This window comes from Bos taurus, chromosome 5 (genome assembly GCF_002263795.3).
Source record: "Bos taurus isolate L1 Dominette 01449 registration number 42190680 breed Hereford chromosome 5, ARS-UCD2.0, whole genome shotgun sequence".
NCBI classification, from domain to species: Eukaryota; Metazoa; Chordata; class Mammalia; order Artiodactyla; family Bovidae; genus Bos; species Bos taurus.
This window is the reverse complement of record NC_037332.1, coordinates 63,967,907-63,995,424: the sequence shown is the minus strand read 5'-3', so window position 1 is coordinate 63,995,424 and position 27,518 is coordinate 63,967,907. Positions and strand designations below refer to the sequence as shown.

The 27,518-nt window shown below is 40.4% G+C and overlaps 1 protein-coding gene, 1 long non-coding RNA gene and 1 pseudogene across 6 annotated transcripts in view; 2 read left to right on the top strand and 1 right to left on the bottom strand.

The window, feature by feature from the left end:
- The window catches only part of LOC132345378 (uncharacterized), a 30,100-nt gene extending 15,504 nt beyond the window's left edge, over positions 1-14,596 (top strand). The window contains exons 3-5 of one of the 2 annotated variants that reach the window (XR_009494731.1): positions 3,102-3,204; positions 3,962-4,121; positions 4,501-14,596. This is a non-coding gene — a long non-coding RNA (uncharacterized lncRNA). Of the gene's footprint in view, positions 1-3,101; positions 3,205-3,961 lie in introns of both variants that reach the window. The other variant, XR_009494730.1, reaches the window with a different exon arrangement.
- ANKS1B (ankyrin repeat and sterile alpha motif domain containing 1B) overlaps positions 1-27,518 on the top strand; it is a 1,158,555-nt gene that overhangs the window by 51,643 nt on the left and 1,079,394 nt on the right. The window lies entirely within an intron of this gene.
- LOC107131326 (thiosulfate sulfurtransferase/rhodanese-like domain-containing protein 2) lies at positions 841-2,932 on the bottom strand (annotated as a pseudogene).

Sequence of the window (27,518 nt, the reverse complement as noted above, 5' to 3'; positions counted from 1 at the left end):
GCTCAGTCGTGTCCGACTCTTTGCGACCCCATGGACTGTAGCCCACCAGGCTCCTATGTCCATGGGATTCTCCAGGCAAGAATACTGGAGTGGGTTGCCATTTCCTTCTCCAGGAGATCTTCCCGACTCAGGGATTGAACCCACGTCTCTAGCATTGCAGGCAGACGCTTTAACCTCTGAGCCACCAAGGAAAAAAACTTCCGTTTTATTGTATTCAATGGGTAAAATCAATTTATTTGAAACAATTTACCTTTTCTTTTGCAATAAAAATTTTTAATTAGGCTATGTACATTGGTTTTTCAGTCATAATGCTGTTGCACACTTAATAGATGTAATGTAAGCATAACTTTTATATACACTGAAAAATGAAATAATTCATGTAACTCATTTCACTGTTGTGGTTTGGAATTGAATATCTCTGAGGTGTACCTGTGAATGCTGTAGGCTTTGCAGGTCATGTCTCTCTTGTAGATGCTTGATTCTGCCATAGATCATATGTAAATGAATGGGTGTGTCTATTCCAGTAAAACTTTATTTATAGAAGGAGGTGGGCCAAATGCCATAGTTTACAGATCCTTATCTGGTCTAGTGCTCTCAGGCTAGCAGAGAAAAGAGGAGGGGAGGGCTGGATGGCAGATTGACCTAAGGTGCCTGGTTCAGAGGGGTCCACTTACAGGGCTATGCAGCTTTCACACCTTTGCCATGGGACAGACAGGTTTGTGGATACCTAAAATGACTACTGCCAGCCTTGTTGCATGGCACAGAAGGAGCAGGTCAGCTCACCAGGCTCAAGGCTCTTTCCCTCAGCAACTTTGGGATCCCACTTAGCTCGCCTTTTTCTGTGCTCTTGCGTCTTCTAAGTCAGAATGTCTCCAGTAAGAGATCGGCCCCCAAATTTCTCATCCCTCCTCTTGTGAAGGACAGGTGGCTGACATGGTGACCAGTTGGCTGTGGTGGCTCTGGGATCACTGAAGTTCTGTGTTTCTATTTCTCTGTTAGGTATAGACCTAACATTCTCCAGTACATGTAACCCCAAACCTAGTTGTGTGGGGAAATGTAGATGGGACTGCTCACATAAGCATGGCCCACCCTCATCAATAGCTGGCCTGGGCCCAGGGCTCCTGGGGAGTGACTCCTGCTGTGAGAGCTCCCTGGGTACATGTGGCCCTTGGGCTGTGTACTCGCATTCTTCTTTAAAGCTGCTCTGGGCTGGGCTTGCAGACTGTCTGCTTCCTCTGTTTTGACATGTGACACAACAGGCTGTGAATCATTGTTCTTGGCAGGGAGGGCAGGTCAAGGCAAGCTGACAGTACTGGGGAATGAAGCAGAGTTTATACTGGTCCCATGGGACCCCATAGTAGGAACATTCTGACACTAAGTCACTGTTGAAAGATAAGACCTGATGCTCATCGAAAGCAACCAGCTTCCCTATGTAAAAGCCATCAGGTAACTCCTCCAGGTAGTTGTGGACCACCCGTGAGCTGGAACACTCCTTGCACACTCCCTTAGCATTGAGGTTGACTGAACCCCACTCACAACAGATGCCACAGTGCAATACATCAGCACCCTCTTTTTGAAAAGTTCTAGATTTTCATCAAAGTAGCTGGGGAAGTAACTGAATTTCCTGTTGTCTGGGGCTAAGCAGCCCTAGAATTGTCCTATTTTGCTTTCATAGGAGTTTTTGCAGTCCAATAAGATTGTATCACTTTCTTCTTGATTTTCCTGAGACAGAAACTTTTCTACTTTGTGAAGTTCACCTAGGGATAAATGGGTTCCAGTCTTCTTGTAGGAGGTCTTATTGGGACTGATCCCCATGGGCACAATTTCTTCAAACTCACCAACACACAGTTCTGGAAAATAGCAAACTCTTCCTTTGCTGGTCTTAAAATTGTCCTTACACATGTAATCCTCACACAGTGGGCAGTAAAGCATCACTTCTATGTAGAGTCTGGTGGCTAATCTGCTTCCACCAACTGTCCCATTCATTCCTTCCATAGCAAAACAAACTAGTAGTGGCTCTCCAGAGTCCCATGATGAGGATTCTCAATCACATCCGGGCTCCTTGAGAAAGAGGTGAAGCCTCTTTCTGGGCTTGCCTGTGAAGTGCAGGTGCTGACACAGAGCTGTCTGCCAGGCACAGACCCAGTCAGGATCCTTCAGGTCACAGTAGCGGTAATAAAGTAGCAAGTTCCCCTTCATCATTGCCCCCGGTCATTCATCAGCTCATCAGGGCTAAAGCAGCCTATATCAGGGAGCCAGGCAGACACTTCATGGTTATGGGTAAGGTCCTCTATGAAAAGTTTCCTTTTATCTGCAGACTCAAGACTCTTGGAGGTGCTCAGTGTCACAGCCAGCTGCTTTAAAGCAAGTGGTTTGGAAAACCTCATCAGCATGTTGTGTTGCCACATGTCTGTGGATGCTGATTGGGTCTGTTAGCAGTTGCTGATTCCACCATTTTTCTTTACATTTAAAAGGAGGTACTAGAACTTCTTTAGTTTTGACAAAGGGGCAAATGCCTTTTTCTTTGCAAATGAGTATTTCTTTTTGTAATGACATCTAACTGCTTTGAGTCTGCTACTGGGGTTGATAAGACCTGTGTCTTTCAAATCCAGGTCTGAAAACCTTAAAACACAGGCCTGCAGGTCATTTCCTTGGTCTGGTGGAGTGAAAGAAGGCATCTGGTTTGGTTTCATCAGTGGGCAGATTTCTTTCAGTTAACTATGTCCTCACTCTGGAAGTTAGGCCATTGACCTACCTCTTAATGGGCTGATCAACCTTGCCCCTTCAGGATACTCTTAAAGCTTAACATTGTGTCATCAAGCACAGGAGAAATATTTATAGAATCTAGCCCCAACATGACAAAGCAGGACAGAGAAGAGAGGATTTGGAGCTGAGATACAATAACTTGATAACTAGCACACCCCAGATCTAGTGTTTTGATTTTGGTGCTTAGGATTCCTGGACCGTGTGTAGATAGTATAAATTTAAAGCTGAAAGTCTTGAGGGTAGGTTATAGTCAAGAATTCTCAGGAAGACTTTTTTCATTTTTCCCAGAGCCCAGGCTGAAACACATTTCTTTTCATCTTGTATGCTAATGTAAGGTATCAGCTTTCTACAGAGATTTGGATCTCATCTGGTCAAAGGCTGTAAAAACCCAATCCCATTGGTTACCTAACTGGAAAACCTTTCCAAGGTAAATTGCAGGTAAGCTCTTGAGCTTATTGCTCTGGTTTGCAGTTTCATTTTTTTTAGGGATTTCTTTCACATTCTCTTGAGCTCCTAACTACACTTTTCTATCCATACAGGGTTTTATTTATTTGCTTTGTCTTATTTCTGTGCCAGTGTAAGCCTTCCTTCAACCACTCTCCCATCCTTTGTCATCACCTTCAAAGACATCTATTTTAGGTGTTGAGGATACAACAAAAGAGACATATCCCAATGTTCTCATGGAGCTCATCTTTTAAAGGGGAAATAAAAATAGATAACATATTACTCTATTAGGTGATGATAAGTGTTATGAATAAGAGTGAGGTAGGATAAAGAAATAAAGTAATGAAGATGCTGTTTCATAGAGGTCAGGTTAGGCCTTGCTGATAGGATGTTGGTTGTTGTTTAGTCGCTCAGTTGTGTCCAGCTGTTTTGCAATCCCAGAGTATTGGTAGTGTAATGTCAAATTCTGTAAGTGTTAATTATACATTTGTATAATGAGCAGTTCATATTGATGTCCTAAGTAATGTTAACTCATAAACTGAGCTAAGAGATTGGATATTGCTTCAATAACTCAAATATTAATATGTTTTTAAAAGATAATGGGGAAGTATCCTGAGGACAATTCCTTGAGTACTGTCAGTCTTTAATATCTCCTATTATAAATGTTGCCAGTGTTGAATAATAAATGATCTATAAGATAATACACTATGCAGTGTTTTGACATGCATTATAAACTCATCATCTTTTCCAGACTCTGTTGCTCCTCCTGTATTCACTGCCTCTGTTAATGGTGCATCACCATCCATCTTGTTGTTTATGCCATTAGTTTGCTGTTTCCCCATTCAGCATGCATTTAAGTACCTGCTTGTGTTATTAGATGCTGAGAATCAGGGCAGGTAAACTAGAATGAGGTAAGTGAGGTACTTGCCTTGGGTAGAAAATTTAACAGGTTGTGAAAAAACCCTCGGTAATCATGCCTTGGGTAGAAAATTTAACAGGATGCAAAAAAACCCTTGGTAATCATGATAAATACTATTTTAATGCAATGTTTTAAAAAAATCAATGTATGCAAAAAATCCATAATGAAGGGATTCAGATATGTCGTTGTTTCCATTAAGTGATTCAGTCATTTCCAACTCTGTTGCGACCCTGTGGACTGTAGCCCAGCCAGGCTCCTCTGTCCATGGGATTTTCTAGGCAAGAATACTGGAGTGGCTTGCCATTTCCTTCTCCAGGGGATCTTCCCGAGCCAGGGATCAAACTCTTGTCTCCATGTCTCCTGCATTACAGGTGGGATTCTTTACTGCTGAGCCACTGGGAAGCCCAGATTCAGCTTTGCCATAACATAAGCCCAAAAGTGAGTGCCTCATTTTCCAAACCTAAGCTCTGCCTCTGCTGACCATGTAATGGGAATACGTCATAGTGTCTGCCCATAAAGAGTTTATCAGTAGGAGGGGAGAGATGTGACTAAAGTACAAAAACAAAAGTCCACTAAGGTAGAAATAAAATAGGGATTCAAAGAAGAAGTTTCTTCAAAGGGGATGTAGGGATTAGGAAAGAACCTGGGTTGTCCTAGACGTCTTTCTTCCTTGTGCTATGAGTTAAGTCGCTCAGTTGTGTCTGACTCTGCGACCCCATGGACTATAGCCCACCAGCCTCCTCTTCCTTGTTTTACCAAATTTTGACTTCCTTTCAAAAATCCCTTTTGAATATATCTTTTATTTTTCTCCAAACCCTCTCCTATTTAAAATCCTTTAATAATTATCAATCACCTTTGTTATAAAAGCCTAAAAGGTATCCAAAACATTTAATGATCTCAGCTTTACCTTTATCTTGGCATTCTCCCTGGATTCAGACTTATACTCTGTCTGGTTCTCCAAATGGCTTTGTGTGTGCCATTTCCTCTTCTTGGGAAGTCATTGCTTCTTTTCTCCTCACAACTAAATTCTGTTTATACTTTAGCACTCAGCACAGACATTGCCTTCCCAGGGGCTGTGGTTTACATGTATGTGTCTTTGGTGCCTAACACAGGCAGTTAATATTTGTAAATATCTAGATCGTCCTTGGTGAAAAAGAGTTCACACTTTTGTGCCCATGCACATAACTTCCATCCTGGCCACCATGTTTGCTCTATAAGCATCAACATGGTTAAGGACAGAGGCTGTCTGATAATAAGATGGATCATGTTTTCTACCAAGATGCTCATTTACACTTTGTGTCTACTCTGTGTACTCCTATAGCGTCATCTGCATGCTTCTTTTACAGACCTCTTTGTGTCTGATTATCATTATTGCTCCTTCCAGGCTCCTGATCAATTAGCAGAGTTATTAGCCATTGACCAATAATTCATATATATCCTTACCTCAAACCACTTCTCTCTCATACAAAGATGATGAACCTCTGCCTGATGTTGGAATTTTCTTTCACTCCTGTCCTTTAGAATAGTGATACTCAGACTGACCATGTGAAGGACTTTTTATTTTGAGTCATCATGATTGATCATTTTGTAAAATATAAAATCACACACTTGGTTTTTGCAATAATATAAAGTTATGACCAACCTAGATAGCATATTGAAAAGCAGAGATATTACCTTGCCAATAAAGGTCCGTCTAGTCAAGGCTATGGTTTTTCCTGTGGTCATGTATCAATGTGGGAGTTGGACTGTGAAGAAAGGTGAGCGCCGAAGAATTGATGCTTTTGAACTGTGGTGTTGGAGAAGACTCTTGAGAGTCCCTTGGACTGCAAGGAGATCCAACCAGTCCATTCTGAAGATCAGCCCTGGGATTTCTTTGGAAGGACTGATGTTAAAGCTGAAACTCCAGTACTTTGGCCACCTCATCTGAAGAGTTGACTCATTGAAAAAGACTCTGATGCTGGGAGGGATTGGGGACAGGAGGAGAAGGGGACAACGGAGGATGAGATGGCTGGATGGCATCACCGACTTGATGCACATGAGTCTGAGTGAACTCTGGGAGTTAGTGATGGACAGGGAGGCCTGGCGTGCTGCGATTTATGGGGTCACGAAGAGTCGGACACGACTGAGCAACTGAACTGAACTGAACTGAAAGTTGATATAAATGTTTTCAACTGTGTACTCTCACTGTTTATACTTGCATATATATAACTTGTTGTGGAATGATAAAAAACAGTTTGTGAGCTTGCTTTCATCTGTGGACCACATGTTAAGTAACACTGAAGTAGTTCATTCGTGCATGGGCTATAGTGTAATAGTGTATTTTTATCTTGTACCAACATATCAAATGGATCCATCTGTGAGCTGTATGTTTTCTGCAGCAGCCACTCTTTGAGAGTTGCATAATTTTTTTTTTTTTTTTTGGTGGTACATGGCTACATTGTTCCTTCTGATTTACTACCTGAAAGAGGGTAAAGGGTAAGTAATATCAGGGGCTTCCTTTGTCCCTTTCTATCATAATGGATCTTATTTCACAGGTCAGAGAACCAATGTTTGGGTTTTGGCTGCTGCTAAATATTTCCATCTCAATTATGTGTTCAAGGGCCAGATACATAACCAGATGGTGGGTCTGTAGACCCATTGGGCCAACTGTGAGATGGACTTGGACCTGGACTCCTTTTATTATCTGGACTATATATGCTTCCACTCTCACTGGGTGGCCATATAAGTATTTTGGGTACCCTGGTGTCAATGTTGGCTTAGAACCTATATCCAACAGTGTCTGGGTTGGATGAGTATTACTCTGTCACCATTGTTAAGCTACTCTGGTAAATTGCAGCACATCCCTTTGGAGAATGATTGGAGAAACATTGACTTTTTTTTTGCTCAAAAGGACTCATCCTCCCCTTACATTGATGGGCTTTAGGTCTCTGAACTGGCTCAGATCTGGAAACTGCACATAAATCTTCTGCTCTTAAGTCCTTCATCTTTTTTGGCTATAAAAGTCAAGCAATAGTGTTATTTTCTACTAATTGTGGGTTGAATTGTGCCCCTTAAAAATTCGTATGTTGAAATACTAAACCCTAGTACTTCAGAATGTTTGAAAGTAAGGTCATAGAAGACAAAATTAGTTAAGATGAGGCCATATTGGAATAGATTAGGCCTCTAATGCAGCATGGTTGGCTCTTAAAAAAAGGAGAAATTTGGACATGGAAAACACATACAAGAGATTGCCACATGAAGATGAAGACAGAGATTAGAGTGATGCTTCTCCCAGCCAATGAGTGCTTAAGATTGCCAGCAAACCATTTGAAGACAGATGGAACAGATGCTCTCAGACTGCAGAAGAAACTGCCCTTACTGACACCTCAATCTTGGACTCTTGCCTGCACAATACATATCTGTTGTTTATGTCACTCAGTTTGTGGAACTTTGTTATGGAAGCCCTAGCAAATGAACATACTACCCATCTCTTTTGCCTCAACAAAGAAAAATGGCCTTGAAGGTCAAGGTTCTCTGGTTGCTGCTCTGACCTTACTGTCTTTTATGCCAAATACATTAATCTTGCTTCTAATGGTTAAACGCTACCTCTGGTGCCTTCTATTTTGGAATCCTCTAACTCACATTGACATCCCATCACTGTTTCGGAAACTCATTAAGGTTTTCTTGGTAGAAGTTATAGTCTGAATCACAGGAGAGTGCCTCTGTGTAAATACACTTTTTTCTCTTTGGTATTCTTCCCCCTGCCTCAGCTTAACACCCTCAACATACACTTCTATATGTGTGCCCAATTCTCAATAACACAGTCAGACAGGGTCAGAAGCTTTTTCGATGAATAAACTATTTCTTCCCATAGTAGAGACTGTGTTTCACAATTAGAGTGATTATGAATAAGATCTGACCAAACTTGTTGGTCTAGAGGTGATGAAGGGAGGCAGGGCAGATCTTGAGGAGGACTTCTTCCTCAAGTACTGCCTTTGCAAATCTCCAAGCATTTAGAGGCTGCTTTCCTTTATGAAAGGGAATGGAGTGGATCCTTTCAGCCCAGAGGCTTTGGCAGAATGAGTGTTCAATGTTCTTAACGAACCCAATATCACCATCCCGTGTTTCACTATCTGACTCTCTTCTTATCAGAGTAAGGGAGGTCTGCTAAGGCTGTATGTTTAGTCTTCTTTGTAGCTCAGCTACTCAGTCAAATATTAGACCTAATTTTCAGTACAGTCTGCTTTATGGGCACAGGAGATAAGATTTACTTTAAATGCTGATTTTCATAGCATTCTGTTTTTTACAGCTTGTCCTGCATTTTGGTAGGTGTTTTACCCAAGCCTGCTGGTCCCATTCTTCAGAGCTTTTTAGAGCAGTTAACAAATACTAACTCCAGAATATTACAGTTATGATTGCCCCCATATCTTTCAAGTATTAAAGCTGTTGTGTAACCTTGTACATTCTCCTTCCTCCTCTTCTACATTTCAGTCCACCTCAGGTAAGAATTTTAGTCATTCTGCTGCTGTGACATCATATGGGTTATCACCACTCATATAGCAATAGAAATTGGATCCCTAATACCAGCTGACCAGTAAGTGATACTATTCTAGAATCCCATTCTGAGAGTCTGTTTTTTAGTACCACTTCTATTACCAACAATCTTAATTAGGGTTTTCTTCAAAAGCAGACACTGAGGTTAAGGATTTAGGGGCAGGAAATGTATTTTCAAGGTGACCCCAGGAAGTCTAGGGAGGAAGTGGAGGAAAAGCTGTGGGTTCTGAAAGTGGGAAGCTGTCAGCATCAGTATGACTGTCCATAGCAATGGCAAGAGAACTCACAGATGAGTCAAGAGGATAGGGTGTGGGCATTAACAAGGTCTCTACGAAGAGTACAGATGTAAAACAAGAGCACGGAAACTAGTACACAGAATTAAGCACTTAATAAATTTAGGTATTATTTCTATTGGTGGTTAATCAAAAAACAAGTAGTTTTTACTTATTTTGTTTGATTTTGCAGTATGAACGGATTCACTTCAGGATACCTTTAATTAGTAAACTCCTAATGCATTTGAAGGGGACCTCCCAGGTGGTTCAGTGGTACAAGAATTTCCTAAAGGAAATCAACCCTGAGTATTCATCAGAAGGACTGATGCTGAAACTCCAATATTTTGGCCACCTGATTCATTGGAAAAGACCCTGTTGCTGAGTAAGACTGAGATCAGGAGGAGAAGGGAGAGACAGAGGATGAGATGGTTGGAAGGCATCACTGACTCAATGGGCATGAATTTAAGCAAACTCCAGGAGTTGGTGAAGGACAGGGAAGCCTGGCATGGTGCAGTTCATTGGGTAGCAAGGAGTCAGACATGACAGCAACTGAACAAAAACAACATTTAAAAAAATTCTCTTTAATGTTTTTGTAAGAAAAAGTTAATAAATCCTGTGATATTGCTAGTGAGTATTATTGAACTTCATAAGTAGATGTTATGCTTTCTTTCCAGTTACAGTTAATATTTTTACAACATCATCATAACAGTCACAAAGACATAAGGAAGAAAATAAAGAAGCCATTTCTTTGGGCAAGGTTGTGGTCAGACCACTCAGGATTTTAAGTAAGTGTTTTGTGAACACTCAGGATTTTAAGTAAGTAAGTGGATTTTTAAGGCAACAGGACCTCAAAAAATTTCTATTCCATTTTCTACATTTGCTTATGAAAGGATTGTAATTTGGCTAGTCTCATCAGTTTGTGTCATGACTCATATTGGAATTTGGGTCTCAGTTTTTGGTGCTGGGACTTTTTTTCCCACTCCATCAGATTTTGTGTACAAAAGTAATAAAATTGTACTGACAAACCTACTTGCAGGGCAGAAATAGAGACTCAGAACAGACTTATGGACACAGCAGGGGAGGGAGAGGGTGGGACAATATGAGAGAGTAGCACTGAAATATATGCATTACCATGTGTAAAATAGATAGCCAATGGGAAGTTGGGCTTCCCTTGTGGCTCAGCTAGTAAAGAATATGCCTGCAATGTGGGAGATTTGGGTTCAATCCCTGGGTTGGGAAGATCCCCTGGAGAAGCGAAAGGCTACCCACTCCAGTATTCTGGCAAGAGAACTTATATGCAGAGTACATCATGCAAAATGCTGGGCTGGATGAAGCAAAGCTGGAATCCAGATTACTGGGAGAAATGTCAATAACCTCAGATATGCAGACGACACCACCTTTATGGCAGAAAGTGAAGAAGAACTAAAGAGCCAATTGATGAAAGTGAAAGAAGAGAGTGAAAAAGTTGGCTTAAAACTCAGAAAACTAAGATCATGGCATCCAGTCCCATCACTTCATGGCAAATAGACGGGGAAACAATGGAAACAGTGAGAGACTTTATTTTTTGGGGCTCCAAAATCACTGCAGATGGTGACTGCAGCCATGAAATTAAAACACTTGCTCCTTGGAAGAAAAGCTGTTACCAAGCTAGACAGCATATTAAAAAGCATTACTTTACCAACAAAGGTCTCTCTAGTCAAAACTATGGTTTTTCCAGTAGTCTTGTATGGATGTGAGAGAGAGTTAGACTATAAAGAAAGCTGAGTGCCGAAGTATCGATGCTTTTAAACTGTGGTGTTGGAAAAGACTCTTGAGAGTCCCTTGGACTGCAAGGAGATCCAACCAGTCCATCCTAAAGGATATCAGTCCTGAATATTCATTGGAAGGACTGATGCTGAAGCTGAAACTCCAATACTTTGGTCACCTGATGTGAAAAGCTGACTCTTGGAAAAGACTCTGATGCTGGGAAAAATTGAAGGTGGGAGGAGAAGAGGATGACAGAGGATGAGATGATTGGATGGCATCACCGACTTGATGGACATGAAGTTGAGTAGGCTCCAGGAGTTGGTGATGCTGGGAAGCCTGGCGTGCTGCAGTCCTTGTAGTCATAAAGAGTTGGACACGACTGTGCACCTGAACTGAACTGAATGAGAAGTTGCTGTATAGCACAGGGAGCTCAGCCTTGTGTTCTGTGACAACCTAGATGGGGGTGGGGGTGGGGGATAGGATGGGAGGAGGTGGGAAGGAGGCTCAAGAGGAAGGGGACATGTGTATACCTATGGCAGATTCATGGTGACGTATGGCAGAAACCAATGTAGCATTGTAAAACAATTTCCTTCAATTAAAAATAAATTCATTTTAAAAATAAATAGATCCCCCAAATTAAAAAAATAAAGAAAAATGGCTGGAAAAAAAGTAAGATTCTTTAGCTCAGTTGAGACTCAGTTACCTGTACAGGGTGAGGTTGGGGTGAGGTGGACATGTTGAAAAATGGTACCAATGAACCTATTTGCAGGGCAGGAATAGAGCTGTAGATATAGAGTGTAGACTTGTGGACACAGTGGGAGAAGGAGAGAGTGGGATGAATTGAGAGAGTAGCATTGACATATGAACTACCATGTGTTAAATAGATAGCTAGTAGTAGTTAAATAGATAGCTAGTAGACTCACATTGTTGTACAGCAGAAACTAACACAACATTATAAGTTAATTATCCTCCACATTAAAAAAAAAATAGAAGAGAATCAAGATAGAGAAACAGCAAAGAACACCATTTTAAAGTGCTGTCTCTTTCTGTTCAACATGTCTTGGGAAGAGAAAAGTGTCCTCTCCTGCTGATGGTTATCAGTTCAGTTCAGTTCAGTCGCTCAGTCATGTCCGACTTTTCGTGACCCCATGAATCGCAGCATTCCAGGCCTCCCTGTCCATCACCAACTCCCGGAGTTCACTCAGACTCATGTCCATCGAGTCAGTGATGCCATCCAGCCATCTCATCCTCTGTCGTCCCCTTCTCCTCCTGCCCCCAACCCCTCCCAGCATCAGAGTCTTTTCCAATGAGTCAGCTCTTCTCATGAGGTGGCCAAAGTACTGGAGTTTCAGCTTTAGCATCAGTCCTTCCAAAGAAATCCCAGGACTGATCTCCTTCAGAATGGACTGGTTGGATCTCCTTGCAGTCCAAGGGACTCTCAAGAGTCTTTTCCAACACCACAGTTCAAAAGCATCAATTCTTCGGCGCTCAGCCTTCTTCACAGTCCAACTCTCACATCCATACATGACCACAGGAAAAACCATAGCCTTGACTAGACGGACCTTTGTTGGCAAAGTAATGTCTCTGCTTTTGAATATGCTATCTAGGTTGGTCATAACTTTCCTTCCAAGGAGTAAGCGTCTTTTAATTTCATGGCTTCAGTCACCATCTGCAGTGATTTTGGAGCCCCCCAAAATAAAGTCTGACACTGTTTCCACTGTTTCCCCATCTATTTCCCATGAAGTGATGGGATCGGATGCCATGATCTTCGTTTTCTGAATGTTGAGCTTTAAGCCAACTTTTTCACTCTCCACTTTCACTTTTCATCAAGAGGCTTTTGAGTTCCTCCTCACTTTCTGCCATAAGGGTGGTGTCATCTGCATATCTGCGGTTATTGATATTTCTCCTGGCAATCTTGATTCCAGCTTGTGCTTCTTCCAGCCCAGCGTTTCTCATGATCTACTCTGCATAAAAGTTAAATAAGCAGGGTGACAATATACAGCCTTGACGTACTCCTTTTCCTATTTGGAAGCAGTCTGTTGTTCGATGTCCAGTTCCCACTGTTGCTTCCTGACCTGCATACAGATTTCTCAAGAGGCAGATCAGGTGGTCTGGTATTCCCATCTCTTGAAGAATGTACCGAATGTTACTTACAAACAGCTTGTTACATTTCTCTGTCAAACAACTGGAACAGCAAATGACAAAATATAGAGAACACAAATGGTTTGGTATTGTTTCTCTTAATTGTTGAAAATTCTATCATAGTGCTGCCATCACTGGTCTTACCATACTTTTAGATATTACTCATTTCGAGTTTTTGACATTTGCAGCTCCTGAGAATAACCATGGCATGTTTAGAGAACAGCAAATACTTTTGATTTCTGTAGCACAGGCAGCATGGGGCTAGGAAGTGGAAATAGAGCCTTTGGGGAGGGGAATGGCAGCCTGGGGAGGTGGGAGCAGCAGCAAGCCTAGGGAAAATGTTATGCCTAAGGGAAATTAAATACACAACTGATGGTGCTTAAAAAAAGCCATCAGTGACTGCCTCTGACAAGTTCAGGTGCTCATTATTTAGCTTAGCATAGAAGACCCACCATAAATCCCACTCCTGTAAACCTTCTGTTGTAGTCATAATCACGTATTCTGTTCCTTAAACACTCCTTCCTTTTTCTTGTTTTTTTTTTTTTTTTTTTAATACGTGTTCTTATGCTGAATCCTTGCCTGGATACTTAACTCTGCCCTTCAGTCTGTATTCTGAAGCTCTGACTTCAGGCCATATTAGCATCGTTCCCTGTGCTCCATAGCACCTTATGGATATCTTGTTATAATAAAGCACATTCTCTTGTGGTTATTGTTTCCATGTCTTTCCTACCCCACCCCCAGACATTACTTTCCTGAAGGGCAGGGGCTGTGTTTTATTTATCATTACATTTTGTGCTCTTGGCACTGTTCGTGGCCTGCAATAAATATTGGATGGAAGGCAGAGAGAGAATAATATTAAGTGTGTGAAGGAGAAAGTGCAAAAATAAAATGTGTTGTTTTAAAAACAATTGCCATGTTTTTTTCATTGGGTATTTGATTCCAGTACTCTTTAACAATGTAAAGAAATATAATTCTACAGATGTTGTTAATTAACTGTAAGACTACAGAGTTGTGAATATGTATGTCAGTCTGTCCCAGAGGGAAAGAAGATGAGATGAATAAGGTCAGTTCTTTGAATCCATTGGCAAAAAAAAAAAAAATCTACCCAGCTGATAATGAGTTGTATTAGATATGAAGCAAATAATTATCATTTGTAATTCTAGCCAGCCCTCCCATGAAAAACATCTTAGGCACAGTTTTCTGCTTATTGTGCATTACCTACATGGAAAGTTTTTGTCTGGGCAAAAGTCACAAAGAGGGTAATGTGGTATTAGAGTGAATTTTTAGTAACAGAAAGGTTTAGTGATAAGAGAACATAGTGGTACTCATAACTAGATTATTCACTCGAGTTCCTTTCCCTGTCTTTGCCATCCTGTTTTTCCTCATTTCTAACTTCCTGCGTTGACATGCTTTTCAAGATTGAGAACCAGACTTGGTTCTTCCCAGTCTGCAAACATCTGTTTCGAATTGTTCCTTCCACGTTTCAGTCAGTGGTCCTCAAACTTGAGTATATGCCATAATCCTAAAATACTTGATAAAAAATATAGATGCCTGGACTATTCCTAAGGATTTCTGAGTGTGGTCATAACACTCACAGTTTTTAACATGCTACATAATTTGAAGCATTATGATTTGGATCTTTTCTGTTTAATGTATCCCCGAGATCAAGACATCTCTATATATAGATATATCACCTCTTCAAGATTCAGCTATTCCTGGATTGTTGTAACATCCATCAGAAGGTGGATACCTAGACAGTACTTATTAAGGCCTGAGTTTTATCTCCTCACACATTTGTATGTTGAAGTCCTAACCCAAAGTATCTCAGAACATAACTATATTTGGAGATAGGATCTTTAAAGTGATAATTACATTAAAATTAGGTCATTAGGATGGGCTCTTATCCAATATAACTGGACTAGTATCCTTATAAAAATAGACTAAAACATTGATGTGCACAGAGGGACGACCATGTGAAGACATAAGAGGGAAGCAGTCATCTGCAACACAGGGAGAGAGGCCTCAGAAGAAAACAAACCTATTCAAACCTTGATCTCAGACTTCTGCTCTCCAGAATAATGAGGAAATAAATTTTTGTTGTTTAAACCACCCAGTCAGTGACACTCTACTCTTATGGTAGACCTAGTGAACTAACACAGTGTTAATCCTTGTATGTCTTGCATGTACAAGGCACCGTACAAGCACTTTATTGAACCTTCTAGAATGTTGCTAGCTCGTGTGTGTGTGTGTGTGTGTGTGTGTGTGTGGGTGTGGGTGTGTGTGTGTAGGGAAAGAAGGATGGAAGAGCCATTCATGAATGTTATGTCCTCTTCCCTGCTGCCCATAGACATTAGAATTCCTTTCCTATTATTTTCTCTTTTTAAATTTAAATTTATTTATTTATTTTCCTTTGTTAATTTCTATTTTTTAATTTTACAATATTGTATTGGTTTTGCCATGCATCAACATGAATCTGCCACGGGTGTACACGTGCTCTCCATCCTGAACCCCCCTCCCACCTCCCTCCCCGTACCATCCCTCTGGGTCATCCCAGTGCACCAGCCCCAAGCATCCTGTATCCTGCATCAAACCTGGACTGACGATTCATTTCTTATATGATATTATACATGTTTCAATGCCATCCTCCCAAATCTCCCACCCTCTCCCTCTCCCACAGAGTCCAAAAGACTGTTCTATACATCTGTGTCTCTTTTGCTATCTCTCATACAGGGTTATCGTTACCATCTTTCTAAATTCCATATATATGCATTAGTATACTGTATTGGTGTTTTTCTTTCTGGCTTCCTTCACTCTGTATAATAGGCTCCAGTTTCATCCACCTCATTAGAACTGATTCAAATGTATTTTTAATGGCTGAGTAATACTCCATTGTGTATATATACCACAGCTTTCTTATCCATTCATCTGCTGACGGACATCTAGGTTGCTTCCATGTCCTGACTATTATAAACAGTGTTGCAATGAACATTGGGGTACACGTGTCTCTTTCAATTCTGGTTTCCTCAGTGTTTATGCCCAGCAGTGGGATTACTGGGTCATAAGGCAGTTCTATTTCGTTTTTAAAGGAGTCTCCACACTGTTCTCCATAGTGGCTGTACTAGTTTGCATTCCCACCAACAGTGTAAGAGGGTTCCCTTTTCTCCACACCCTCTCCAGCATTTATTGCTTGTAGACTTTTGGATTGCAGCCATCCTGACTGGCATGAGTTGGTACCTCATTGTGCTTTTGATTTGCGTTTCTCTGATAATGAGTGACGTCGAGCATCTTTTCATGTGTTTGTTAGCCATCTGTATGTCTTCTTTGGAGAAATGTCAAAGACTCCACCAGAAAATTCCTAGAGCTAATCAATGAATATAGTAAAGTTGCAGGATATAAAATCAACACACAGAAATCCCTTGCATTCCTATACACTAATAATGAGAAAATAGAGAAATTAAGGAAACAATTCCATTCACCATTGCAATGAAAAGAATATAATACCTAGGAATATATCTACCTAAAGAAACTAAAGACCTATATATAGAAAACTATAAAACACTGGTGAAAGAAATCAAAGAGGACACTAATAGATGGAGAAATATACCATGTTCATGGATCAGAAGAATCAATATAGTGAAAATGAGTTTACTACCCAAAGCAATCTATAGATTCAATGCAATCCATATCAAGCTACCAATGGTGTTTTTCACAGAGCTAGAACAAATAATTTCGCAGTTTGTTTGGAAATACAAAAAACCTCGAATAGCAAAAGCAATCTTGAGAAAGAAGAATGGAATTGGAGGAATCAACCTGCCTGACTTCAGGCTCTACTACAAAGCCACAGTCATCAAGACAGTATGGTACTGGCACAAAGACAGAAATATAGATCAATGGAACAGAATAGAAAGCCCAGAGATAAACCCACGCACCTACGGACACCTTATCTTTGACAAAGGAGGCAAGAATATACAATGGAGAAAAGACAATCTCTTTAACAAGTGGTGCTGGGAAAACTGGTCAACCACTTGTAAAAGAATGAAACTAGAACACTTTCTAACACCATGCTGCTGCTGCTGCTGCTGCTGCTGCTGCTGCTGCTGCTGCTAAGTTGCTTCAGTCGTGTCCAACTCTGTGCGACCCCACAGACGACAGCCCACCAGGCTCCCCCGTCCCTGGGATTCTCCAGGCAAGAACACTGGAATGGGTTGCCATTTCCTTCTCCAGTGCATGAAGGTGAAAAGAGAAAGTGAAGTCACTCTAACACCATAAACCAAAATAAACTCAAAATGTATTAAAGATCTAAACATAAGACCAGAAACTATAAAACTGCTAGAGGAGAACATAGGCAAAACACTCTCCGACATAAACCACAGCAGGATCCTCTATGACCCACCTCCCAGAATATTGGAAATAAAAGCAAAAATAAACAAATGGGACCTAATTAAAATTAAAAGCTTCTGCACAACAAAGGAAACTATAAGCAAGGTGAAAAAACAGCCTTCAGAATGGGAGAAAATAATAGCAAATGAAGCAACTGACAAACAACCAATCTCAAAAACATACAAGCAACTCCTACAGCTCAATTCCAGAAAAATAAATGACCCAATCAAAAACTGGGCCAAAGAACTAAATAAACATTTCTCCAAAGAAGACATACAGATGGCTAACCTTTACTATTATTTTCATTCAGCAGGAATCAGGTGGCATTATTAATGTTTCTTAATTGGACAAACTTCTGCTTGCTTTTATGGCTGTGTGAAGTCAAACAAAATTGTCTGACTATAAATGACATTTAGGTACTACATGGCACTTAATGTAGTCACAGGGACCCCTTTTCAAGTGACTATAGTCAGAACACTGCCAGAATTTTTTATCCAATTTAAATTCACAGTGTGTTCATTGTAATTAGAACAGAAAGAAGGGGAAATAGGCCATAATGTTAGTACTTTGTTATTGTCTTCCACTACTCCTTTGGACTATTTTTGAAGCCATATTGGAAATATAGTTGTCATATTAAAAGTGTAGTTTAAGTTTTTATTTTTATTCAATAAATACTTACTGTGTAACTAAAATATACCCATTACTATGTTAGAAATGAACCATTAAAAGGCGAAAAGAGCATGGTTTGCCATCCTAAAGAAGCAGGAACTTCAATATATACAACAGAGGAAATAAATGCATCTATAGAATAAAGGGTAAGTAAGGGGGAAATGACTGATTCAATTGGAACCAACTTCATAGTTCTGAATCTGTATAAAATTACTAAAATTACCAGGAGAGCATTTAAAATATAGAATGCCAGATTCTACATCTGATCAGCTGATTAAGAGTTTTCATGTATAGCCCACTTGATTCTGTGTTTACAAAATCTCACTTATGGTCTCTTGTGCTCAACCAAGGGTAGAATATAGCAGTCTGGTGGATCTTAACTGTAGTGCATGTAAAGTGGAAGTTGGCATGAAGTAGGAAGGCAAGTGATGGTCCATGTGCTAAGGTTTGCTGAATCAATTTTCAGAGCACAATATACTCTATGTGTAATTTAAAAAATGTTAGTGTCTCAAGATGTAAATGGAATAAATGAAGTAACATTTAAAAAATTATCAAAGTATCATTGATTTACACTTCTGTGTTAATTTCTACTGTAATGATACTACATAGAAAATTCTTTATGCCACTGGAAAACTGTTAGTGCCAATCAATGAATTTAGTAAAGTAAAATCTCTTGCATTCCTGTACACTAATAATGAAAGATCAGAAAGAGAGATTAAGGAAACAGCATCATTCCATTGCAACAAAAAGACTAAAATACATAGGAATAAACATACCTAAGGAAGCAGAAGACCTATACTGAGGAAACTGTAAGATGATAATGATAGAAATCAAAGATGACACAAACAGATGGAGAAATGCCCCATGTTCTTGTATTGGAGGGTTCAATATTGTGAAAATGACTATACTACCCAAAGCAATCTACAGATTCAATGCAATCTCTGTCAAATTACCAATGACATATTTTCACGGGATTAGAACAAAAATTTTTACAATTTGTTTGGAAACACAATTCTGAATAACCAAGGCAATCTTGAAGGGGGAAAAAGAAGCTGGAGGAGTCAGGCCTCCTGACTTCAGACTATACTACAAAGCTACAGGAATCAAGACAATGTGGTACTCACGCAAAAACAGAAATATAAATCAGTGGAACAGGATAGAAACCCTCGAGATAAACCCATACACCTATGGTCATCTAGGATAAATTCAGTTCAGTTGCTCAGTCATGTCTGACTCTTTGCAGCCCCATGAACCACAGCACGCCAGGCTTCCCTGTCCATCACCAACTCCCAGAGTTTACCCAAACTCATGTCCATTGAGTCAGTAATACCATCTAACCATCTCATCCTCTGTTGTCCTCTTCTCATCCTGCCCTCAATCTTTCCAAGCATCAGGGTCTTTTCAAATGAGTCTGCTCTTAGCATCAGGTGGCCAAAGTATTGGAGTTTCAGCTTCAACATCACTCGTTCCAGTGAACACCCAGGACTGATTTCCTTTAGAATGGACTGGTTGGATCTCCTTGCAGTCCAAGGGACTCTCAAGAGTCTTCTCTAACACCACAGTTCAAAAGCATCATTTCTTCTGTGCTCAGTTTTTTTATAGTTCAACTCTCACATCCATACAAGACTACTGGAAAAACCATAGCCTTGACTAGATGGACCTTTGTTGACAAAGTAATAAAGGAGACAATATAAGAGAGAAAAGGCAACCTCTTCAATAAATGGTGCTGGGGAAACTGGACAATTGCATATAAAAGAATGAAATTAGCACAGTACCTATCACCATACACAAAAATAAAGTAAAAAAGGATTAAAGACCTAAATGTAAGACTACATGTATAAAATTATTAGAGAAAAATACAGGCAGAACACTCTTTGACACCAATTGCAGCAATATCTTTTCCACCCACCTCCCACAGTAATGAAAATAAAAATAAACAAATGAGACCTAATTAAACATTTTTCACACCTTTGCACAGCAAAGGAAACCATACATGAGAAGGAAAGACAATCCTCAGAATAGGGGAAAATATTTGCAGTTAATGCAACTTGACAAGGGATTAATCTCCAAAATATACCAATAGCTCATGCAGCTCAATATCAACAAACAATCCAGTCAGAAAATGGGCAGAAGACCTAAATAGACGTTTCTTTAAAGAAGTCATATAAATGGCTGAGAGGCACATGGAAAGATGGTCACCATCATTAATTATTAGAGAAATGCAAATCAAAACTACAATGAGATATCTCCTCATATTGGTCAGAATGGCCATAATTAGAAGATCTACAAACAGTAAGTGGAGAGAGTGTGGAGAAAAGGGAATACTCTTATACTGTTGGTGGAAATTTAAATTGATACAACAATTACGGAGAAGAGTATGGAGGAGCGTCCTTGGAAACTAAAATTAGAGCTACTTTTTGACCCTAGGCATATTATCTGGAGAAAGCCATAATTCCAAAAGATACATACACCCCAATGTTCACAGCAGCACTATTTACAATAGCCAGGCCACGGAGGCAACCTAAATGTCTGTTGACAGAGAAATGGATAAAGAAGATGTGGCATGTATACATGATGGAATGTTGTTACAGTGTTGTTTTTCTTTAGTCATTAAGTCGTGTCCAACGACTCATTGCAGTGCCATGCACTATAGCCTACCAGGCTCCTCCATCCATGGGATTTCCCAGGCAAGAATACTGGAGTGGGTTGCCATTTCCTTCTTCAGGGGATCTTCCTGATCCAGGGATCGTCTCCTGCATTGGCACACAGATTCTTTACTGCTGAACCATCAGGGAAGCCCACAATGGAGTATTAGTTGACCATAAAATGGAATGAAATTATGCCATTTGTAGAGAGGTGGATGAACCTAAAGGCTGCCATACTGCTATACAGAGTGAGGTAAGTCAGAAAAACAAATATTGTATATTAATGTATACATATGAAATCTAGAAAGTGGTTCAGATGAATCTATTTGCAAAGAAGAAACAGAGACACAGTCATAGAGAACAAACATATGGACACCAAGAGGTGAAAGAGAGATTTGATGAGTTGGGAAATTGGGATTGACATATAAACATACATGCATATATATTCATGATATATATACATATATATACACACATGCACACTGCTATATATGAAATAGATAACTAAGAGAACCTACTGTATAGCATAGGGACTCTACTCAGTACTCCATGATTACCTGAAAGGTAAGGAAATCCAAAAAAGAGAGGATGTATATTTGTACCTGTAGCTGATTCACTTTGCTGTACAGCAGAAAATAGCACAACATGGTAAAGCAACTATACTCCAATAAAAAGAAAAAAAGTTTACTGCAAAGCAAAGTGATCCAGTTATGCATATATATATATATATATATATATATATATATATATATATATATTACTTTCCCTTCTTTTCAGTTCAGTTCAGTCGCTCAGTCGTGTCCGACTCTGCGACCCCCTGAATTGCAGCACACCAGGCCTCCCTGTCCATCACCAACTCCCGGAGTTTACTCAAACTCATGTCCATCGAGTCAGTGATGCCATCCAGTCATTCATCCTCTGTTGTCCCCTTCTCCTCCTGCCCCCAATCCCTCCCAGCATCAGAGTCTTTTTCCAATGAATCAACTCTTCACATGAGGTGGCCAAAGTATTGGAGTTTCAGCTTTAGCATCAGTCCTTCCAAAGAACACCCAGGACTGATCTCCTTTAGAATGGACTGGTTGGATCTTGTTGCAGTCCAAGGGACTCTCAAGAGTCTTCTCCAACACCACAGTTCAAAAGCATCAATTCTTTGGCGCTCAGCTTTCTTCACAGTCTAACTCTCACATCCATACATGACTACTGGAAAACCATAGCCTTGACTAGATGAACCTTTGTTGGCAAAGTAATGTCTCTGCCTTTGAATATGCTATCTAGGTTGGTCATAACTTTCTTTCCAAGAAGTAAGCGTCTTAATTTCATGGCTTCAGTCACCATCTGCAATGATTTTGGAGCCCCCCAAAATAAAGTCTGACACTGTTTCCACAGTTTCCCCATCTATTTCCCATGAAGTGATAGGACCGGATGCCATGATCTTCGTTTTCTGAATGTTGAGCTTTAAGCCAACCTTTTCACTCTCCTCTTTCACTTTCTTCAAGAGGCTTTTTAGTTCCTCTTCACTTTCTGCCATAAGGGCGGTGTCATTTGCATAGCTGAGGTTATTGACATTTCTCCCAGCAACCACATTACTGAGACTGAGTGCCACAGCTACTGAACCCCATGTGCCCTAAAGCCTGTGCTCTACAGTGAGAAGCCACAGCAATGAGAAGCCCACACACCTCAGCTAGAGAATAGCCCCACTATGGGGTCACACAGAATCAGACACGACTGAAGTGACTTAGCAGCAGCAGCAGCAGCTCCAACTAGAGAATGTCTTCACACAGACACAAAGACCCAGCACAGCCAAAAATAAATAAATAAATAAAAATTAAATTTATTTTAATAAATAAAAATTGTAAAGTTTTTAAAAATTTTATTTATTTTTGGCTGTGCTGGGTCTTTGTGGCTGTGTGCAGACATTCTCTAGTTGGAGCAAGTGGGGCCTATTTGTGGGCTTCTCATTGCTGTGGCTTCTCACTGTAGAACACAGGCTTTAGGGCACATGGGCTTCAGTAGCTGTGGCACTCAGGCTCAGTAGTGTGGTGCATGGGCTTAGTTGCCTCCCAGCATGCGGGATCTTTCTGGACCAGGGTTGAATCATATCCTCTGCATTGGCAGGTGGATTCTTAACCACTGGACCACCAGGGAAGCCCTATCAAAGGATATTGAATATAATTCCCTGCTATACAGTAGGACCTTGTTGTTTATCCATTCTTTATATAATAGTTTTTCTCTGATAATCCCAAACTCCCAATCCACCCCTTCCTACCCTCTCTCCCCCTTGGCAACCACATGTCTGTTCTCTATGTCTGTGAGTGTTTATGTTTCATCAGATCAGATCAGATCAGTCGCTCAGTCGTGTCCGACTCTTTGCGACCCCATGAATCGCAGCACACCAGGCCTCCCTTTCATAGATAGGTTCATTTGTTATATTTTAGATTCCACATTTAAGTGATATTGTATGATATTTGTCTTCAAGTTACTTTGCTTTGTATGATAATCTCTAGTTTCATTCATGTTGCTGCGAATGGCATTATTTCTCTTTTTTTGTGTGTGGCTAAGTAGTATTCCATTGTATATATGTACTGAGTCGTCTTTACACACTCATCTGTCAACAAACACTTAGGGTGCATCTGTGTTTTGGCTATTATATACATAGTGCTGCTATGAACATTGGGGTGCATGTATCTTTTTGAATTACAGTTTTCTCCAGATATATGCCCAGGAGTGGGATTGCAGGATCACTGCCTCTTGAGAAATCTGTATGCAGGTCAGGAAGCAACAGTTAGAACTGGACATGGAACAACAGACTGGTTCCAGATAGGAAAAGGAGTTTGTCAAGGCTGTATATCGTCACCCTGCTTATTTAATTTATATGCAGAGTACATCATGAGAAACGCTGGGCTGGAAGAAGTACAAGCTGGAATCAAGATTGCCGGGAGAAATATCAATAACCTCAGATATGCAGATGACACCACCCTTATGGCAGAAAGTGAAGGGGAACTAAAAAGCCTCTTGATGAAGGTAAAAGAGGAGAGTAAAAAAGTTGGCTTAAAACTAACCATTCAGAAAACGAAGGTCATGGCATCTGGTCCCATCACTTCATGGGAAATAGATGGGGAAACAGTGTCAGACTTTATTTTTCTGGGCTCCAAAATCACTGCAGATGGTGACTGCCGCCATGAAATTAAAAGACGCTTGCTCCTTGGAAGAAAAGTTATGACCAACCTAGATAGCACATTGAAAAGCAGAGACATTACTTTGCCAACAAAGGTCCGTCTAGTCAAGGCTATGGTTTTTCCAGTGGTCATGTATGGATGTGAGAGTTGGACTGTGAAGAAAGCTGAGCGCCAAAGAATTGATGCTTTTGAACTGTGGTGTTGGAGAAGACTCTTGAGAGTCCCTTGGACTGCAAGGAGATCCAACCAGTCCATTCTGAAGGAGATCAGCCCTGGGATTTCTTTGGAAGGAATGATGCTAAAGCTGAAACTCCAGTACTTTGGCCACCTCATGCGAAGAGTTGACTCATTGGAAAAGACTCTGATGCTGGGAGGGATTGGGGGCAGGAGAAGAAGGGGACGACAGAGGATGAATGGCTGGATGGCATCACTGACTCGATGGACGTGAGTCTGAGTGAACTCTGGGAGTTCGTAATGGACAGGGAGGCCTGGTGTGCTGAGATTCATGGGGTCGCAGAGAGTCGGACACGACTGAGCCTCTGAACTGAACTGAACTGATGAAAACTCTAATTTTAGTTTTTTGAGGAATCTCCACACCATTCTCCTTAGTGGCTATATCACTTTATATTTCCACTGTCGAGTCTGGCTCGACAAGCAGGGTTTCTGAAAGTGCGATATGGCGGAGAATGAGAAACAAGACACAAGAATTCAGTGAAAAGCAAGGATCAGGAGACCAACACCACTCCAAGGTGAAAGTGCCAAAACTCAATCCAGACCAGCTTTATTATACTCTCAGCTGTGAAGGAAAGAATGTGCAGGGAGTCAAGCTATAACTCAGGTGGCCTTGAGGGCCAAAGAACAAAGTGATCATTAACCATTGAGTAACCAAGAAACAATAATCAATCACAAATCAGTAACTAAGACTGATAGTCTTATCTATAGATTTTCCACCAGATATGTAAAACATGTGACTCTGAGTTGCCAGTTGGGAAACAATCTGGGGTCGGTTTTCCAACCCCAGGATCATATCTTGTTTTCAAGATTATGAACTGTTCCCTCTGGACTTGTTCCAAGAGACTTATGACTTATAGCATCCAGTTTATCAATAATTATAAATTTCTTTTGAGACCCTTGCTGGGGCCTGCTTTTCTTTTCTTTTTCCTGTCTCCTACACCCACCAACAGTGTAGGAGGGTTCCCTTTCCTCCAAACCCTCTCCAGCATTGGTTATTTGTGGACTTTTTAATGATGATCATTCTGGTGGTGCCTCATTGTAGTTTAGATTTGCATTTCTGTAATAATTAGCAATGTTGAGCATCTTTTTATGTGCCTCTTGGCCATCTGTATGCCTTGCTTGGAGAAATATGTCTATTTAGGGCTTCTGCCCATTTTTGATTGAGTGTTGTTATTGAGTTGTATGAGCTATTTGTGTATTTTGGGAATTAAGCCCTCGTCAGTTGCATCATTTGCAAATAGTTTCTCCCATTCTTGGTTGTCTTTTTGTTTTGTTTATGATTTCCTTTGCTGTACAAAAGCTTGTAAGTTTGATGAAGTCCCATTTGTTTATTTTTGCTTTTTTTTCTATTGCGTTGGGAGATTGACCTAAGAAATTTGGTATGATTTATGTCAGAGAATGTTTAGCCTATATTCTCTTCTAAGAGTTTTATGGTGCCATGTCTTGTATTTAATTCTTTAAGCCGTTTTGAGTTTATTTTTTGCGTGAAGGTGTGTTCTAACTTCATTGATTCATGTGAGGCTGTACATCTTTTCCAATACCACTTGCTGGAAAGACTTCTTTTCTCCTTTGCCAAAGAGTAATTGACCATAGGTATATCAGTTTATTTCTAAGCTCTGTATTCAAAATAATGTTGTTTTTTTTTTTTCTACTTATTTTTTTTTAATTCTTCCAATTTTATTTTATTTTTAAACTTTACATAATTGTATTAGTTTTGCCAATATCAAAATGAATCCACCACAGGTATACATGTGTTCCCCATCCCGAACCCTCCTCCCTCCTCCCTCCCCATACCATCCCTCTGGGCCGTCCCAGTGCACCAGCCCCAAGCATCCAGCATCATGCATCGAACCTGGACTGGCAACTCGTTTCCTACATGATATTTTACATGTTTCATTGCCATTCTCCCAAATCTTCCCACCCTCTCCCTCTCCCACAGAGTCCATAAGACTGTTCTATACATCAGTGTCTCTTTTGCTGTCTCGTACACCAGGTTATTGTTACCATCTTTCTAAATTCCATATATATGCGTTAGAATACTGTATTTATGTTTTTCCTTCTGGCTTACTTCACTCTGTATAATAGGCTCCAGTTTCATCCACCTCATTAGAACTGATTCAAATGTATTCTTTTTAATGGCTGAGTAATACTCCATTGTGTATATGTACCACTGCTTTCTTATCCATTCATCTGCTGATGGACATCTAGGTTGCTTCCATGTCTTGGCTATTATAAACAGTGCTGCGATGAACATTGGGGTACACGTGTCTCTTTCCCTTCTGGTTTCCTCAGTGTGTATGCCCAGCAGTGGGGTTGCTGGATCATAGGCAGTTCTATTTCCAGTTTTTTAAGGAATCTCCACACTGTTCTCCATAGTGGCTGTACTAGTTTGCATTCCCACCAACAGTGTAAGAGGGTTCCCTTTTCTCCACACCCTCTCCAGCATTTATTATTTGTAGACTTTTGGATCACAGCCATTCTGACTGGTGTGAAATGGTACCTCATAGTGGTTTTGATTTGCATTTCTCTGATAATGAGTGATGTCTGCACATCAAAGGAAACTATTAGCAAGGTGAAAAGACAGCCTTCAGAATGGGAGAAAATAATAGCAAATGAAGCAACCGACAAACAACTAATCTCAAAAATATACAAGCAACTCCTACAGCTCAACTCCAGAAAAATAAACGACCCAATCAAAAAATGGGCCAAAGAACTAAATAGACATTTCTCCAAAAAAGACATACAGATGGCTAACAAACACATGAAAAGATGCTCAAAATAATGTTTTTAATTGAACTAAGGACTTTTAATGGTAAGTGACAGAAACCCACTTCAAATGAGCATAATCCTAAAAGGGCATGCATTAGCTCATGCCATGGAAAGGGTTAGGGCAGCACCTCTAAAGCAGTGCCATTCAACACAGTAGACACTCATCATACATGGCTGTTAGTTGCTTGAACTATAGCTAGAAGTGCTGTACGTGTAAAATACATACTGAAGTTTGAAGACTTAGTATACAGAATGTACTCTATCTTATTAACAATTTTTAATACTGAATACATGTCAACATGATAGTATTTTGGATACACTAGGTTAAATAAAATATACTTTAAACTTTAATTTTACCTATTTTTACTTCTTTTTAATGTGGCAACATATCTGGCTCACATTATGTTTCTGTTTGTCAGCACTGCCCTGGAATCACTGGAAATAGGGGTTCTGTGTCTCTAGGACTCTGCCTTTCACTTCTGCTTCTCTCTGGGTGTCAGCTTCACTCCATCCAGTTGCAGAGGACTTTTCTACCAGAAATGCTGTTAGCTTCCCTGGGCTCTTACAGGGTGTCTGCTAAAGAGGAAGGGGGAATTTCCCTTCTATATCCTATTTTGAAAATCCTAGGGAAGAATTTCAGTTGGTGCAACTGGAGTCATGAACCAATTATCATGGCTAAGAGAATGATTGCATCTGGGCCAAGTGTCCAACCCTCTAGCTGGGCCAGGGGATAATGTAAAATTGTCAGCTGTTACCAGAACCACATGAGTAACCTAGGGGAGGAATTTCCTTGATTCCCCCAAACAGTACTGATGGGTAACAC